Source organism: Cyanistes caeruleus, chromosome 17, assembly GCF_971803275.1.
Source record: "Cyanistes caeruleus chromosome 17, bCyaCae1.hap1.1, whole genome shotgun sequence".
Taxonomy (NCBI): domain Eukaryota; kingdom Metazoa; phylum Chordata; class Aves; order Passeriformes; family Paridae; genus Cyanistes; species Cyanistes caeruleus.
The window spans coordinates 5166622-5179311 of record NC_141717.1 but is presented as its reverse complement, the minus strand read 5'-3'; the positions used below and the strand labels follow the sequence as shown (position 1 = coordinate 5179311).

The 12690-nt window shown below is 40.5% G+C and overlaps 1 long non-coding RNA gene across 1 annotated transcript in view; it reads right to left on the bottom strand.

The window, feature by feature from the left end:
* Positions 1-1110: 1110 nt before the first annotated feature.
* LOC147650025 (uncharacterized) overlaps positions 1111-12690 on the bottom strand; it is a 73690-nt gene continuing 62110 nt past the window's right edge. The window contains exon 3 of the long non-coding RNA XR_015277272.1: positions 1111-6597. This is a non-coding gene — a long non-coding RNA (uncharacterized LOC147650025). The remainder of the gene's footprint in view (positions 6598-12690) is intronic.

The following is a 12690-nucleotide window of genomic DNA, read 5'->3' as shown; positions in this document are numbered from 1 at the left end:
GAGCCTGGAAACCAGGTAGATGTTTCATGCAGCACACTTCAATAAGAACAACAGTGACTTTTATACTGCTTTTTTGCTGATGTTTCAGAATACTCGGAAACTAATAACCAGCTTTGGGCTGTCAGAAAAATCCAGAGATAATTCAATGAAAAGTACTGTTAATCCAGAAGAAAACTTGGCATTATGTAGATCTGGCATCCATTATTAGTTTATTAATATTTGATTAATCTTGTAACAAGAAGTAATCACTAGTGCAGGAGCATATGTCTAGAGCAGGACAGAAAAATTCCATTTTGGTATTATTTGAGCTGGGGTGCTTTTGTGGGGTTTTTTCCAGAAAGAAAAACCAAAAAATGTTAACTTGGGAAAGAATGTGCGAGACTTTTATGGTCCAAAGCCTTAGCAAAAGGAAAGAGTACTAATTACAATTAGAGCATCTATGAGATAAATTTCAGCATTCACTACCTCTAACAATGTGTGCACCTTTATCACATCAAATATCCACACAGTGCTGGCAGCAATCCTAAAACAAATTCAGTGCCCCCACATTTCTAATTATTATCAACATTAGGATCTAAATGATCTGTAAAACCCTAGATAAAATAAATAAATAAATAGTTTGTGACTTCAAAGCATCAAAACCAAAATACTGTGTTATGAAATTTTCATCTTTCCCTGACTCACAGGTCTTTGCTTTCCTCACAAGCTTTAAGAAGCCTTTTACAATATTTAACTGCCCAGAGGTGGAGCTCCACCTTTCTGATACTTCCACATAATTAATACTAAAATCACAAGAGCTTTAGAACCAGTGCAGAGAAGCTACTGGCTAACTTATACGGGAGGCCCAATGTTTCCTGCAATGTTTTATTACAAAGTCTTGCATTCCCTTCCAAGGCATTTTATAGGAAGCACTGCAGGGGAAGAAAAAGATTAAAAGACAATATTCTATGGACTATTAATTAAATAAATAATTAATATGATGAGTTTGGCAACAAATTCACACTATGCCTGAAACTACCAGGACGAGAAATTATATCAGCATCTGTTAATAGCAGCAGGGTTTAAATGAAAACCAGGAAAAAATGAGAGTATATGGTGGAGAAGAAAAAGCCTCTCTCTTTTCAATTTATTATGAAGGATACAAAGGGCAAACAGAGCCTTTTAGATGAGATTTTCAGAGCTTTCTTGGAAATTACACATTCACAGATTTTCAGGGCTGACAGAGGCCACCACAACCACAACTTCTTGTTCAACAAGCCAAAACTCATGCTCCACATCCACACACCCCACAAATCTTTTGGTGCTCCTGGAAGTTCTTCAGTCTTCCCCTCCTGTTTACTTCCCCATCCACTTCAGTGAAATATTGCAAATGCATAAATGTGTGAGCCAGTACCTGCACCCTCTGAGTGTCTAATATCTGATGTGACAATCTCCTTCAGTGCACCAGTTGCCTGTGCCTTAATTGTTTTCTGGGGGCTCCACATTGATAGGAGTGTGTTTCCCTTTTCCCTCGGGGTTTTCTCTCTCCTGCCACTGCTGCACGTGCTCTCACCAATCCTTGTATCATGGCACATGACTTTCAGAAGTCACCTGTCCCATTCCTCTTATTCCAAGCCAGGGTAATCTGTATCCTTGTTTTAAAAACACCCCAAATTAGAGAAGTGCTGTACCCTTCTGCTGGCATCCTGCTGTGTCAAAGTAAATCTCTGTAGGTGCAGTTTCAAACCCTGTGTTTTGCTTGTTTTATATGGTTGCTGTGCTTTCTTTTCCAGCTCTTTGAGCCTTTTCATTGCTCTGCTCCAACCTCTCCACAGAAAGCCAGCTCCTCCTTAACCTGATCTCCCCAGGAAAGCCTGGTGATGTCCAGAGTCCCTTTCACAGCAGACCCACTGATCTTGCACCTCTTTAACTTTTATAATTGTGATAATTCCACAGCAGAGAAGCCAAGCCCACAGGTGGATCTCCATCAGGGATGTCGGTCTGTATCAATGACATTTACAATTTCTTCAAAGCCCATCACACAGTGTGACACAATCTCATTTTCATAAAGCTGCACTGACCCACTTTTCCACCCTCAATTCCACATTTGTCAGACCTTGTGTAATTCATACCATTATTAACTTTGGAGTCAGTGCTCAAGACTTGTGTGTTGTTGCAGACTGTAATGTGGCCACCATGGCTGCAAGCTCTGCCCCAGGGACCTTCCCAGAGAAAGGAGAAGCAATGACAGACCCTGGGCATGATCTGAAATACCCTGGGCAAGAAGGGGATGGCAGCCAGGGCAGCTGCTTCACACCAGCCGTGCTTTTGGAGAACCCACCCAGGCAAAGCTCACCTGAAACAAGTGCATGACAAACAGTGGCCTCTGAATTAATTTCTTTGGGTGGTACCTTGAACAGCACCTCATAAATCTTTCAATGAGCAGCTTATTTTGCTACGCTGATCATGGGTACTCTTTTATTAAATTTGGTATAGATTTTTATTTGATTTAGTCCATTTAGTCCAAATTTCAGCTTTCTCCTTGCAAGAACAGAATTAAAACTCTGGCTGAACTGCCTCTGGCTTTCACAGCAATTTTGTAATGTGCAGATGCAAACTGTCCAAGAAAGGTGGCATGTTGAACTGTTTTCTATTATTTTGTCAATGAGTGTGACTATATTCCCCATGGAATTCTTCCATAGCCTACCAGAGTTCCATTTCATGCAGCAATAAAAATGAAAAGTTTCTAAAGCTGGACATGCAAGAACCTTTTTCTGTCATGTTGGCAATTTACATTTCAATTCAAAATAAGAATTCCTTGGGAGCTTTTCCCCTCCCCCTGCCCTGGATACTGTACTCTAAGACACAACACTAAATTCCACTGATTCATTATTCCTATTAAAACAAACAATAACCTCCAATCATTTAGCAAACCAAAAAATTGCAAACAGTAAATTTAAACAGTAAAACAGGGAGTGCGTTGGGTAAATATTATTTCCCTGAACAAGGAAAGCTTTTGGCAAAGTGCTTAACTTGAATACAACAAAAGGCAATTTAATTTAGTAATACAGCTGGATGAAAAATGGAAACCTCAGGTTTAATAAGAAGGGGAAAAAAGACAAGCATATATCATCCAAAAGGATAATTATGAGAAACTATTTTGTATGATCCAGCTAAATCAAAGCTTTTAATGCTTTCTTACTCCTGTCAAAGGAGGGAGATTTAGTGCTTTAAAAATGGGGATTTTGCAGACTCCACTGCCCAGAAAAAATGATTTGTCCCTTGATAAATTACTATTGGGTTTTCTACTTGAAAAAAAAAATACACTTACATTGAAATAAATGCCAAGGAATGGCTAGAGAATTTATATTATTCACTCCTATCTGTCACTGGATTGGTTGAAAAGCGACAGTGCTATTAAAAATGTCTTCTTGCCTCTCGACAGGATGGCACAGAGGGGCCATGCCAGCATTTCCTGAATGGGGAGGAAATGTACATGGTAGTAAGAGTAAGCAAATCTTTATTCCCCTCCACCATCCTGACACACCAAAGAGTCACTCTGGGTGTCCCTCTGTGTATTTTATGTTTAGAAGCTGCCAATTGCAATGAAAACCCCCCTCCCACTGGGATGGAAATTGCTCATTCATTTTCCTAAGGATTTTCAAGGGCTCTTAAATAAATCCTAGAAAAATTTTCTCTTTCCTGACAGAAGGGAAGAACACACATGCATATATGATGGTAGCTGAAGAGCTGCAGTGCAGTAAAAGCAATTTTTCCCCAAAGAAACCCCTCTGAGGGTCTGTTCCTTTTTCCCCAGTCTCTGGACAAGACCTGTAGGTGTCATCAGGAAGGAGAAACATGGGCAGCCACAGCCCCAGGGAAGGAGTGTGACACTCTCTGTGGAGCAGAGGTCTCTGGTGGCAGCTCCCCCAGGGGCTGCAGGGACCAAAGGCTCCTGCCATGCATTTTGGAACTGCCTAAAAACAGAGGCCTGACAAAATTAAGGGAATAGGAAGCAGTTCGATTTATTGAAGGTTCTTCAGGTACATTTCAGGCAGGCGAATCCCCCCAGGGGCTACAGCCCAAATGGATCACAGGTCACAGGTTTTCATACTTGTCAAAGTCTGATCATTTTGCATATTGGAGTTTAATTGGAAAATTGGAAAGCTTCACGTAATGAAGTCATTTGCCCCAAGTCTGCACCCTTAAATCACTTTTGTTTCCATTTCTGGGGCCTGAGGCACTGAGGTGTCCTGGATTGCCAGGCCTGGAGAGGAATTGCTGTGCCTGAGCAAAATGGGGAAGCAGCAGCTCACACTGTGTGTGGAGTTTGGAGTTACACACTAAAGAATTACAGGATTACAAAGGTATAAGGAAAAATATAAAAGCTAAAATCCTAAGGCATCACCTGCAGGAATCAGTGCCTGGCAGTGGCTCAAGGTGTCACACAGAAGCTCCCCTGCTCTCTGGGGCATGGCTGGGCTCAGGCACATTCTGGAGCCACCTGAGCCCTTTCCTGCCAGACTTCAAGAGCTGAAGTCACCAAGGCTGCCTGGGTGCCACCAGGGCCAAAGGCAGAACTTACAGAGTGTGTGCAGATGGCCAAAAAATCCTCGAAAAACAACCCAAAACCCAGTGATGGAACATTGATGGGGTACCCTGGGCAGGGCTCATAGAGACACATAGGTTTGCAGGGAGATCAATGCTCATTGATTAGTGCTAATTTTACACAGACTTTTCATTACTGTCTGAGAGGCTCCTAAAAATTACTTCATTTGTTCCTGAGTTTGATGTGATCTCGATACACTTTCTGTTGCTCTGCTCCATCTATAAGATTTCCTCTTTTTTTAATTAATTTTAACATCAAGTTTCTAGCACACGCAAGAAATCTTTTGCATATTTAATCGCTGACTGACATTGACATTTATTTTTCTCCTGAGAGTAGTAACAGCTACAGGTTTTATTGTTTCTTTTGGGCCCTGGACAACTTTTATGCCTACTAATGTAATGAGTATCAGTGGGAGAGCTCCGAATGCACAACAACAATCAAAAAGCAAGAATAAAAGCTTTCCCATCCATGGAAAAAGTTATATTTCTTTGCAACCATTCAGTGCTGAAATGCAGAACAGAGAACAAGCTGGAGAGAAATAAGAGAGGAGTTTGACTTAAATGCCACCATTTTTCATGTAGAGTGCTTAGCCTATAAAATCTTTGCAACAGAAACAAACTTCTTTCTCCTTCACTCCCAGGAACCTGCCATCCCTGGCCCTGACTCGTGAGCCCACCATTTAGAAACTGACAGAATATGAAGACAACAGCAAAAAAGGAAATTATAACTTGAAAAGACTGTTTAGAAAATTTCCATCTGAACAAGAAGATCAGTCTCTAGAAACCATCACTACAAATTAGCCAAAGTTAGAGGGATTTTATGCAGTAATTTCAAAACCATCTGGCTTACAGTCTTAAAGCATTCACTGTTTAAAACCATACGGGGCAGTGCCACCAAACCTGACCTCCAGCTCTTTAAGTGTATTTTACATAGTTGTGCATCATTATCCCAGGTGCTAGGGTATACTAGAATTTTCATTTTTACTTTCTTCTATCAAAGTCCCAGGATGATTTCACTGGAAAGCTGCTATTAGCTCCAGGGTTGTCTCGCTTTTAAATTCAGGAAGAACCATTTTATTTTATTTTTGTTTTCTCTTCTGAAAATGTAGTTCAGTTTTGCAGTTCAGCAAATGCAGCATTTGTTAAAATCTAGTGAGTTACAAAGAATACCTAAGACTCTCTTGGTAAGAAAATAAATTGAAAAAAAATAAAATCATTGAAAGTCACAGAAAGTATAAATCATTGTCATTCTGATGTCTCAATTCTTTTTTTCATATGGATTATGCTAACAAAAAAAATATTCAGTCTATATCTTTCTTCTGACAAGGTCTTCTCACAGAATTCATAATTATATCATCTCTAGCCATTTATCTTAAGTTAATAATTCCACTGCCCTTCTAGAACTGGCATTTTGCAAATACACTATAGAAGCTACTTGAGGCAGTAATTTATTTTCAAATAACATCTTTATGTTATCCTCTGGCATGTAGGCTTAAGTAGATTGCTTATCTATAAAAAATGAATGTATTAGAAAGTGTACCTCACAAAATAAGTTTCGTGAGAAAAACAAATTCCTTCCTAAAAGATTCAGTTCTAATCACTAATTAGCATGCAAATACTGATATTACATGGAGAAACAAAAGAATAAATAGGGATTATAGCAGAATAATCCTTCCAGAGTTTTTTTCCTAGTCTATTGTTTTCATGTTCTTAAATCTTTGAAGAATTAAAGAATAAGGCAAGTCATTGTGTCTCTGTCTTTTGCAGGTGCTCCCTTACAGTGGTTATTCCTTAGAACTGCTTCCAGAGGAACATCCATCACTACTGGAGTGCAGGACCCCTTCCAGCCTGGCAGTTCCAGCCTTGGTGGAGGGCACTCTAACACGACACATCATGTTGAGATTCAGTTGATGAAAGCTGATGAGCAAAACATAAATGATTTTGGATTACCAGGATTATGAACCTCTGGAAATTCTTGAAGGTGAGGTAGGGCCTCCATCCTGTGGGGTCCTGAAGAAGCAAAGATAAAAGAGCAGAGAACAAGGCCTCAGTAGGAATTATGAGCTATGGTTGTTTGGTCCTTGTCACTGCAGACCATGGAATCAAGGAATGTTATTGAAGGGACCTTAGAGACATTTAGTCCCTTAAAAATCTTTAGTCCCAGCTGCCCTGTCAGGGACACCTGCCACTAGAGCAGGCTGTGAAGGGCTGATCAGCTGTGTCCCATTGTGGCTGCAATAGATGCAGGTCCCTGGCACCCCTTGATGCAGCCACAGTGATGAGATCAGGGTCACCAGGAGATCCTGGGGGAGGGAGGGAGATCTGTGCTGCTGGGATCCCTCTGGCTGGAAGCATGTCCTGTGCAGCCACTCCTGCTCATGCACAGCAGCACGAGGAGCCACTCCAGGTACCCCAGGATCCCTGGATGGGATCCCAGACAAGGCTCCATCACTTTGGTAGAGGCTCACAACACTTCCAAAGTTCCCATCAGTGCATCATTAATACAAATCAGCTGATGACTGTGCTCTCCATTTAGTGATCTCTGCTGGAATTTATGGGGCTGCAGGACATTTTCAGTTCAAAGACATTTAATCTTCAAATCTCTTCCCCTTTGATCTTAAACTGCTATGTCTTCTGACAGCCAGGACAAAGGATAAATCCACAAAATCAAAATGGTTTTCTAAAGCTATCTTTGTCAAAGGAGTTAAGAACAGAGGACACCGTCAGAGTTTCTCTCTTACAATCCAAGATCAATTCTGCAGGCCAAATCCTCAACCAGCATAAATCAGTGCAACTTCATTCAGATAAAGTTGACAGGATTTTTTATTACCTGTGGAACTGGTATTGAGAGTTCCACAATTTTGTGAGCCTCTTTAATGTCTGCAAAGGCCCTTAATGAAAAATAGCCAATAAACAAATGCTAATAATCTAGCCTGATACGCATGAAAACAAAGTAATCAGGTAAAGCAGGCTAGAATTACAGTTTTACAAGATACTGTAAGCCCAAGAAGAGACAGAAGATAGAAAATGCATTCACAGGTCTACCACTTGCCTTATTTTTGCTTTAAATTATAGCCCTGTAAATTTTTCTGGACTGTTTATTCAACATGCAAAAAAGGCAGTCTGTGCATGAAGTAGCCATTGTGAATCTCCTCATTTCTATACCCATTAGCTGAAAGTATACAGCCAATTCTCAGCCTTGTATTTTAGGTCATAAATCTGCTCCCTCTGTTCCATGGGCAAATTAAAAGCTATATATCTTTTGTCAAAGTCTTTCTGACACAGAGCTCCTACCTTCACAGCCTAAGGCTAGCTGTGTGTCTGGGAAAATTATATACAATAGGCACTGACAGCCATGGAGTCCAGCATTTAGGCACTAGCCAACATATTTTTATACATGTAAAAATCATTCTGCCTTATAACTTGAGCACAATCTATACATATTTAAAAGGATTACGGGGTATGAAATAAGAGAAATGCTTTCAAAAGGATAGGAAGGTGGTCTGAATTCAATACTCCAGCAATCCTCCAAACTGTTCTGCATTAAGCACATGCATTAGCCCCTGCATTGCACTGACACAGGCTGCACTGTCACAGCCATAACCTATTTCCTCGTGCTCCAACCACTGCCAGCCTTCATTTTCTGATGAATGTGTGGGCACTGCTTCTGAACCCAGCCCAATGTGCAAACACTATATGTATTTTAATTAAATGCATACAAAATTACATTGTTTGGGAATGCCAGCTTTGTCATGTGTCACAGCAATGGCTTGTCTAGTTAAACTGGAGTTTTATGGCCTTGAAATGAGGCATTGCAAAATGGCAACAGTTAGGAAGCCCCAAATGAATTTTGGCATTGTGGAAAATTTTCTAAACGATGGGCTCCTGCACATCTTTTAAAAGCTGCAAGAAGCTCACACAGAAGCAATTTCACCTGTAAGACAGAGAAATGTTTATAAAAAGCTGAAGGTTTCATCTACTTATTTGACCAAGAGTTCTGTCCCTGTGCCCAAGGCAGCAGCTGTTCCACAGTGCCTCATTCTCCTTGCACTGCAAGTAACCCTTGTTTCACACTTTGATCTGAAACTCTGCTTGCCCTCCTCAGACCTCTTTGGTTTATAGCTGCCATTCTCACGATGTTGTATCTCTTACACTGTGATCAGAGATGTTCATCTTTATCCTTTCCTAAGTGATATTGTTGTCACATAATTTACTTCCTCAGTTATTCTTGCTGGAAAACCTGGAAGATGTGTCTTCCTTCCATTTAACACACAGCCACAACGTCATAGAGTTGGTAGATTTGATCTGCAGTTTCCATTTATTGCTCATTCTGAAATAAACACAAAGTAGTGCTACAATCCAAAAATACCTCTTACTCCTATTTTTGAATGCATGGTTTATATTCCTTGGGAGAACAGTTCACTTTCCAACTGTCATCTTTTGTCCTAAAGCAACCAGCTTTAGGATGCTTTTATGGGCCATGCAATTTTTCCTTCTCAATGCTGATGATGGTAGTTAAATTTGAGGATGTGATGCTGCTGTCATCTCATTTCATGCAGCACTACAGGAAGGGAAGTCATATCTCACTTCAGAACAAAAGTCATTTACAGAATAAAAAGTGATAGAGAACAGCATTAGAAGTGTTTGTAGAGTCGTGTAGTCAGGCTCCTCTGGCTTCCCATGCTAGTTAAATCCATGCCCAGGCCTTGCCAGTCTGAAAGTACTTAGAGACTTTTATTGTGTATTTCACACCAATTCAATTTCAAATCCCCAAGTCTGATTTAATTAGAAAGGCAACAAAATCTGGGAAAGCAAGCAGGCATCTAAAACTGCTGCACTCTGTAAGTGCAGTAGAAGATGTTTATTGGGCTCTCAGAACATATAAACTCCTCAGCATCGCTGGCACTCCCAGACTGACGGCGGCTTCCCTAATGGATGAAACAGCACACTTTTAATCATCTAAGTCCCCAATAAATGAGGCTTTCCAGGGCCTGAGCCACAGCTGGCACAGCTGTGTCCAAGTCATTCCCACACCTGCAAGGACGTGGGAGTGCTCACACAGGCAGAACAGCTCTAAAGAAATCAATGTCCGCAGCGAGGATGGACAAGTCCACAGCTCCTCCCCAGGAAAAATTAAAAATCGTTGTACTGCCAAGGCTTCATCCTGAAATCCATCTCTGCCTATGCAGATGGGAGCCTGAATTTCCTTTACAAAACCTGGTTATTTTAGGCTCTTGCATCTCGTGCTACACAGGGGGAATTTTATGCATTTCTTGTGAAAGTGGCATTTTACAAAAAACACGTTTCTGATCGCATTGTTTAGTGACCTGACATTGCTAATAAGCCTTTAGTGTGCTGGCCCTGTGACTTTATTTGTCTGACCCACACTTGGTGTCTTCAGAAAACACATTGATCTGGGCAGGAGCATGTAAGTAATAAACCATTGTGAGGAGGACTATCAGATTGCAATCCCAAGCAAACAGAAATTGTTCTCTTTTTAAGAGACCTGCTAGAAATGAAAAACACCATAACACTGGCATATCTGCTTGCATTGTTATTTTAAATTATATACACTCAGCATCTTAATAGAAGAAATTATATGCTCCCTAGCTGACACATTTCACAGCTAGAAATAGATGTTAAAATATTTTCAAATAACAAATTGACAGTCTTAGTCCTGCTTCCCATGCGTGTGAATTCCTTAAAACCACAACCAGAAGGGGGAGTAAAAAATTGGATTTATAATCCACTGCTTAGAGAATTAGCAATAGTTGTTTGGATTTTTTTAATCACTCAATCGAGAGAAATACTTTTTTAAATTTCCTCTCAAACTTCTGTTAAAGGTCACAAACCCAAAGATAGGAAACTACAGGAAATACACAGAGGATGTTTATGCATTTTAACTATATTTAACTATATTAAAAAAAAAACATATTTGTGCTTCTAAATAGCTTCCTAATTTCAAAATGTTTCTTTTTTTCCTAAAAGATTGCAATTCACATTCTCACCCCACACAGTACAAGTCTGCAGTGTAACTCTACTATTTCAAAATCTCCAAGTGGAAAGGCTGTCAGATATAGTAGTATAGAACACTAGGTCAGGAGCTATCTTTGTGGAATAATTTCAATTTAATACTGGAAAAGCTCAGAAAGCTCAGAAAAAATAAAGCTCAGAAGAAATGCAATATAATGAATATCTTTCAAAGGGAGTGAAGGAACCCCCACAAAGAGTGAGGTGAAGTGGTTGAGGAATTGTGCAGTTACAAGGTGTGGTCCTACTTATTTTTGTTTTCATCTGTTCATACATGGGAAATTCTCTGTCAAGAATGGATAGTTTTCTTCTATATCTTTTTCTTCAGTGTATTCCTATTTTCAGAGAATTGTGTTCTCCTTTCTCTACCACGGCCACACTGCACACTCAGAACCACACTCACAGCAGGGACAGAGTGCAGTGTTAAAGTGTTAGAAAATCACCTCCTTTTGCAACCCCACGGCGATTATCTCTGTCCTGACACCAACCATTTACCTGAAACCCTGGTGTGCTTCAGTGCCATTAATAATTTTGTTGATATTTAGCAGCTATCAATATCCTTCAGCCAAGGAGCAGCTCGTGGCTTGGCTAAAACTGTGCCAGCCACCAAGTGTATCACTCACAACCTATCAGAGAGCTGAATTAAACAGAAGAGCTTTATTAAAACAAGATTAATCTTCCCTTCCTCTTGTCTAAAAGATCAATATAGGTTGAAATCCTGGATAGTTATGATTAATCAGGGAGGAAAAACCAGATTCAGGCTGCATAATGTTAGGAACAGAAATTCAGTACTTCCTCACGTACTCATAGGCATTATCCACTACTCCTGTTAGCCATGTTTTTATTTAATATAACACCACATACTGCACTGAAAAATTATGATTTCCTATACAAATTCTGCATAGAAGTATTCCAGAAAGAAAGCAGCAATGCTCTTGAATCATAATTCTTCTTATAAGAAGGAAGGAAGGAAATGAAAACAGAACTGGGGTACCTTCTCTTATCTCCAGTCTGAGGAGCTCAGACCTGTTCAAAGAACAAATAATAGCAAAATTTCCTCTGTCTTGCAGAAGTCCAGAAAAGAACAGCAGAGAAGGCAATTAGTTTAGGGAGCAATTATCTTCCCTGAATGTCTTTACAGGATGGAACTGTGAGACAAGGCTTGGAAAAAATCAGACTTTGATAAAGGTCAGTGGCATATAACCTATTTTGGCAATTACTTGTCAAATATAAGAATGGTTTAAAATACATTGAAGCAACTCAGGAAATCTGGTGACAGGACTGTTTTAAGCAATGTACTCGCTATCCTTCAAAGGTAACTCTGAATTTAACACTGGCAATACTGAAATAAAACTGGGTGTGGGAGAACAAGGGAGGAAGCAATATGCCCTTGCCCTGAGTCTGAGGGATTTCTGGCCCAGCTGTGGTTTGTGATCGAATGCCTTTTGGGTTGTTGTGCCTTCAGCCCCTCCAGGCTCTGTTCTTCATCCTTCCCCATCTCAGACACGAGTGAGGTGTCAGTGACCTGCTGGCACATGAAGAGGGCTGACCCCACTCGTGCTCCAGGGCAGCTGGAAAGCTTTCAGGAGCACACTCAACCCCCCCACTATCAAGCATCCTTGTTTTTTTCCACACTGAATTGCAATTTTCTCCCCTGGAGATTCACCCCCCGAGGTCCCCATGCAAAGATGGGGGAAGTTTGGGGTCAGATTTGAAATGTTTGACCCACCTGCTGTTCCAAAGCTACACAGGCTGTGTTCCCCCACCAGTGCTGACACCGTGTGATTTCATCTGTGCCAGTGGTGGAGGCTGATTGAACATCAGGAGGGAGAGAGAACATTCCATAAAACTGCAGGCGGAAAAGGTTTGCCAATTATTTTTCTTCTCATGACTTTTAGGATGCACAGATTCCTTTTGGCAGTTCCCCTTGTTTTGTGCCCATAAAATAAGTTTAATAGCTGAATTTTCCTTAAGATAATCAGAGGCTGTATAATTTATGCATCTGAATAGCATTGTAGCCAGATGTAATTTTGCTTGAAGTTTCAGCATTACAGTTAGTAATGACTCTGCTGG